Here is a 6286-nt window from a genome sequence, read left to right as displayed (position 1 = left end):
CACTCCATGCATTGTCTCTCTGCCGGCATCGACACGTGCCCCACTACCATTCACGGGAGTTGCATTGATCTGGTCTTCACGCGAAACTGTGAAGCGCGTATGCTTATCAAAGACCCTTTGACCGTGCACTTTAGCGATCACAAGGCTGTGATTGTGGCCGTCAGGTACAACGATAACACAAACAGGTGCTGATGAATAAATGATTACGTTCACACTCCCGTCAATAATTACGCCATTACTCGCAACACACTCATCGGTGCACCCAATGCATTCGCATTTTTGCATGATTCCCTTCGGGGAGGTGCGAGGGAATTTTTTAGTAAATGTATTGCCCGCGTAGTAATAGCCACCTTCACCCCGGCAGTCGGAGTGGCACTGGCTACCACCCTTAAGCTCACGATTCAATTAGTCACACTTAGATACCCCAGAAAGAAGAGGGGAGCACAGCCTCACTGGTAGCCTACTAGTCGTCGCACCAGACGCGTATACGCCATTTCTTTTTATCTATCTTTCAAGGACTGTGTCAGTTTAAAGATAAAGAACCACCTACCTTGTTCTGATTTTTGTTTCCCTTGGCATTTTAATACTTACACTTTTATTGAGGGGCTCGTTGAAAATAACACTGAAATAAGAGTTGGCAGTCAAGAAGACCTCAGAGAGCAAAGGGAAGGATGTTGTAGGTCATTGAAACAGATAAAGAATTTGGAAAGAAAGAAAGTGGAGAAAAACTGCCCGCCAGGTGGGATCCGAACCCACGACCTTCAAAATACCGGTCTGGTGTGATAATCACTACGCTACCAGTGGGGCTCTTTTTCTTCTCACTTTCTGGGGTATTTGGGTCAGTGTAATTTTTTCCTGTACTTGGGGGTGGTAGCCAGCGCTACTCTGACTTCTCGGGGGGAAGGGGACCTTCTTTTTCATCCCCAGGTCGTGACTCGAGTGTCTACGACATGTCGAGAGTGGTCGACCAGCGTTGAACACTCTTAACCTTCCTATGGCACCAAGACTGCCAGAACGGAGGCCGTCAAAATGCGTGTAGCAAATCAGAATTGGAAATAAGGAGCGCGTTGAAAATAGCACAGAAATAAGAGTTGGCAGTCAAGAAAACCACTTTGTTTCTTTCTTTCCAAATTTATTACCTATTCCAATGACCTACCACATCCTCCCCTTTGATTTCAGAAGTTTTCCTGACTGCGAACTCATATTTATGTGTTATATATATATATATATATATATATATATATATATATATATATATATATATATATATATATATATATATATATATATATATATATATATATATGTATATATATATATATATATATATATATATATATATATATATATATATATATATAGGGTTTGGAGATGAGGGGCTCGTTAGGAAATACAGAAAGAAATGCCAGCAGAGTTCAACGCCAAAGAAGGCATAGGGGAAGGTTAGACTATTTTTGTACCGTTAGTGACGTTACATTATTTTTAATTTTTATTAATTACGTGAGAAAGAAAGAAAGAAAAACACGCGCCCAGAGTGGGGACCGAACCCACGCCTTTCGATTAGATCTCGAATGCCTTACCAACTCGGCTATCTGGGCGACTGTGTTCTGCTTCACTTTCTGGGGTATTTATATTTACACTGTATCTGACGCTTGAGGGTGGTAGCCAGCGCCCCTTCAGACTACACGGGGAGAAGGGGACCTTCTTTTTCAACCCCCGGGGCGTGACGCGAACGTCTACAGCCTGTCATGAGCGGTCAACTGGCGGGAAACCTTCTTATGCTACCTTGGCATCAAGGCTGCCAGAACCGAGGCCCTCGCTAAGCTTTCGCGCGATAATAGGGTTTGGAAATGAGGGGCTCGTTAGGAAATACAGAAAGAAATGCCGGCAGATTTCAACGCCAAAGAAGGCATAGGGGAAGGTTAGACTATTTTTTTACCGTTAGTGACGTTACATTATTATTAATTTTTAATTATTACGTGAGAAAGAAAGAAAGAAAAACACGCGCCCAGAGTGGGGACCGAACCCACGCCTTTCGATTAGATCTCGAATGCCTCACCAACTCGGCTATCTGGGCGACTGTGTTCTGCTTCACTTTCTGGGGTATTTACATTTACACTGTATCTGACGCTTGAGGGTGGTAGCCAGCGCCCCTTCAGACTACACGGGGAGAAGGGGACCTTCTTTTTCAACCCCCGGGGCGTGACGCGAACGTCTACAGCCTGTCATGAGCGGTCAACTGGCGGGAAACCCTCTTATGCTACCTTGGCATCAAGGCTGCCAGAACCGAGGCCCTCGCTAAGCTTTCGCGCGATAATAGGGTTTGGAAATGAGGGGCTCGTTAGCCGAGTTGGTAAGGCATTCGAGATCTAATGGAAAGGCGTGGGTTCGGTCCCCACTCTGGGCGCGTGTTTTTCTTTCTTTCTTTCTCACGTAATTAATAAAAATTAATAATAATGTAACGTCACTAACGGTAAAAAAATAGTCTAACCTTCCCCTATGCCTTCTTTGGCGTTGAACTCTGCTGGCATTTCTTTCTGTATGTACATATATATATATATATATATATATATATATATATATATATATATATATATACAGTCAAATCCACTTATAACGATACCGCTTATAACAATATATCGGATATAACGATGGACAACAATTGCACCGTCCAATTTTGTATGCTTTCCATGGTAAAATAACCCGCTTATTACGATGCTCCCGAGCCGCGATATCGGATATAGCGACTGAATCCGCTGACCGCGCGCGCCGAAAATGCGAGCTGCCACCGGCGCTGGCGCCGGCACTCGGCGCCGACAGCACGCGACGCGCCTTGCATCCCGTTCACGCCTCAGAAAACGAGTCGACTGCGCCAAGCGAGAGGAGGAGCAGCTTTTCTTCCCGACTGCGCGTCCGGCCGAGTCAACGTTCGGCTGGTTCGACCAGTTCGGCTCGCACTGCTCGGAGGTTTCCCTCGCCTTTTCTGCGCGCCGAACTGAGTGCTTTTTTTTCTCCGCATCTGCCTCCGTTCAATGTTTCACCAGTTTCACTGCGGAGTCGGACTGAACGTTCTGCCGCCATGGCCGATTCGCCTGCGGTGCCTCCTTTGCAAAGTTGCGCGCCGTCGCAGCAGAAAAGAACGCGCACGGCAATCACTCCAGAAGTGAAGAAGAGAATTTTGAAAGACCACGCAAATGGCCAAAAAGTGTCCGCCCTCGTGGCCAAGTACGGGCTCTCACAATCGACCATCTCCACAATCATCCGCTTCGCTACCAAAATAACGGAGAGTGGCATGGACAGTGGGAACCGCAAGAGGGTTCGACAGGGCGCCCACAAAGACATTGAGGACGCATTGTTCGAATGGTTTTTGAGCGCTCGTGCGATGAAAATGCCGATAAGCGGGCCAATTCTGGCCGCGAAGGCGAAGCCGTTCACCTGCATGCTAAACGAGAGTGACCTCGAGCCGGGTGGCAGCTGGTTACAGCGGTTCAAGGAAAGGCACGGGATCGTGTATAAAGCAGTTACGGGCGAGGCAGCATCCCTCGACGTGGAGGCAAAACGTCGTTGGGAAGAGGAGACGTTGCCAAGCATGTTTGAAAAGTATGCTGACCGCGATATTTAAAACAGCGACGAAACCGGTCTCTTTTTCCAAATGCTTCCCTCCAAGACGCACGCTGTGAAAGGAGACCCTTGTAAGGGTGGCAAGAACAGTAAGCTGCGCGTTACTGTCTTCTTGCGCAGCAACATGGGCGGCAGTGACAAGTGTCAGGCGTTCGTAATTGGCAAGTGGAGGAATCCGCGCTGCTTCCGCGGTGCTGCACGAATCCGAGTGCGGTACCGCCACAATGGGAAAGCGTGGATGTCGCGGGCGCTGTTCCACGAGTGGCTAATGGAATTCAACGAGGGGATGGAGCGGCAGAAAAGGAAGGTGGCACTTGTGTCGGACAATTGTAGTGCGCACCACTGCATGCCTGACATGGCAAGCGTGGAAGTCTTCTTCCTTCCGCCCAATACCACGGCAGGCTTGCAGCCCATGGACGCCGGCGTGATCGTCAACTTCAAGGTGCTATATCGCCGGCGCGTCCTCGACAGGCTGTTGCTGAACGTGGACAACGCCGCATTGGGAAGCCAGGAACCTGACCTGAAGATACCACTGCTTATGGCCACGCATACGGAGCGTGGTGTGGAGTTCGCGGCTCCACGGTGCGAAACTGCTTTCGGCAGGCTGGCTTCGTTCGGCGACGTCACGAGGAGGAAGCAGGCGAGGAGGAAGCGATCCCAGGGGAGGCCACGGAAGCACCCGACGATGAAGGGGTGCCACAGTTATGGTCGGCGCTTCACGAAGACACGTCGGGTCTCGACGATTTTCTCCATGCCGACGATGGTGTGGAAACGTCCGAGTGCCTCAGTGACGAGGCGATCGTTGCGAGTGTGCGTGGTGCAGCGGACAGCGGTGAGAGCGACGACGACGACGACGCGGCTGAGCAGCCTACCCAGGTACTGTCATCGCACGAGGCCCAACGAATGATACAGTCCCTACGGGACTTCATTTTCGCGAAGGACCTCCCGCTCAGCTATGTGGAGCAATTAGATGCTCTCGAAAAAGATGTGCGTCAGCTTCGCGTGAAGCAGGCAAAGCTGACTCACTATGGCTTTTCTGCAAACGAGTAGTTGCACTACCTCACTTGCATGCTAATAAAATGTTTTGATCTCTCTTGTGGCTTTTTTTTCTCGACCCGCTTATAACGATTATCGGTTATAACGATGGGATTTTCTTGGCAGTTGGATATTGTTATAAGTGGACTAGAATATATATATATATATATATATATATATACATATATATATATATACATATATATATATATATATATATATATATATATATATATATATATATATATTGAGTGAGAGGACAATAACACGGAAGAAAGTATAGACCACAAGGAAAGAAAACTTCGAACAAGGTAAAAAACCACGATTCTTGCCAACGTTTCAACAAAGAGAATTGCCGTCGTCCGGGCAACCAATCGCCTGGCTGGCACACTTTAAACAGGGACAGGCCACAAGGTGGGAGTAGAAGCAAGTAGAATTGAGAAAGAGTATTCGTTTGGGAGTATGTAGGATGAGATATTAAGGAGGAAAGAAGGTTGTATAATTTGAGCTGCGAAGTCATTATTAGGGATGTGAGATGGAAGTTTATATTCCGGGAAATTCTTGGAAAGAAATCGTGCTAGGGTGTGAGTTGCCCCGACGCGCGTCCTACCGAAAGGTTCTCCGAAACGCCGGAAGCAGAACAGGAGTTTAGAGGACTGCTTCTCAGAAGAAATCTGCAAGCATCAGTCCAAAAGAAAAGGTAGAGAAGGGGAGAATAACTATGTCCTGGAAATAAGAAATAACAGAAAAAAACAAAAAGAAATGGAGGACAAACCACACACACACAAAAGAAAAGGCAATAACCGCACAACTGAAAAGGCACGTGTCGCAAACAGCAATGTTTTGGAACAAGGGTATCGTGAAACTCAAAAACGAAAAGATACACTTAGAGGGACGTACGGGGCACAAACAAGGCGGAGCAAAAAAAAAATAAAATGGAATTACAAAAGAAAAGGTAGGAGGGAGGCGGGCGCATACTAAACTGCCAGCTATGGAATGGAAAAAAAAGGAATTAGGTGGCCACATAAGGAGCAAAGGAAGGGGCCATATTCTTTGGTTAACGCACAAGCAAAACAGTGAGTAATGCTCTATTCTCTTTGAATAACGCAAAGATTCCAATATTCTCCTAGAAGCATTAGTTCCATCCGGTTCCATGGAGTAGATATTGTGAATTATCTAGGATTCTCCGTATTTTCTTTTCCTAGGAGACGTATATATTCTCTTAGGTCTATACAACTTAAGACCTTCAAAATTGTGGCGTGGTTTGTTTTAAACTGCGCTGCAGCTATGGAAGACTTCTAAGAGTATTTGCCCGGTGACCATAAAGACGTTGGCTCATAGGTTGACTCGTCCGGCCTATACACTGTTTGTGGCACATTCAGCATTCCAACATATACACAATGGTGGTTGAAGTGCGCGTAAAACTTGAATTATGTTGTGAACATAATTACTGGCTCTGCGTTTTACAATGCAGTCTGTCTGCAGGTGCCTGCAAGTCTTGCATCGGTGATAGGAGCAGCTAGCAATGCGTGGATGAATATAGGCCCCAGTTTTAGCATGCTTTAAAATATCTTAGAGACTGCTATTTCTCCGATAGGTAACCCTTGCTGTTACCAGGAACGTCCTTTCA

General features: G+C 46.8%; 1 non-coding gene across 1 annotated transcript; it reads right to left on the bottom strand.

Moving 5' to 3' along the window:
* Positions 1–1526: 1526 nt before the first annotated feature.
* On the bottom strand, positions 1527–1598 carry Trnar-ucu (transfer RNA arginine (anticodon UCU)). The gene has a single exon. It is a non-coding gene; the product is annotated as a tRNA-Arg (tRNA).
* Between the last annotated feature and the right edge of the window lie 4688 nt (positions 1599–6286).

This window comes from Haemaphysalis longicornis, unplaced genomic scaffold (genome assembly GCF_048455015.1).
Source record: "Haemaphysalis longicornis isolate Haplotype H1 unplaced genomic scaffold, Haemaphysalis longicornis Haplotype H1 scaffold_11, whole genome shotgun sequence".
NCBI classification, from domain to species: Eukaryota; Metazoa; Arthropoda; class Arachnida; order Ixodida; family Ixodidae; genus Haemaphysalis; species Haemaphysalis longicornis.
The sequence above is the reverse complement of the archived record's forward strand: the minus strand, read 5'-3'. Positions and strand labels throughout refer to the sequence as shown.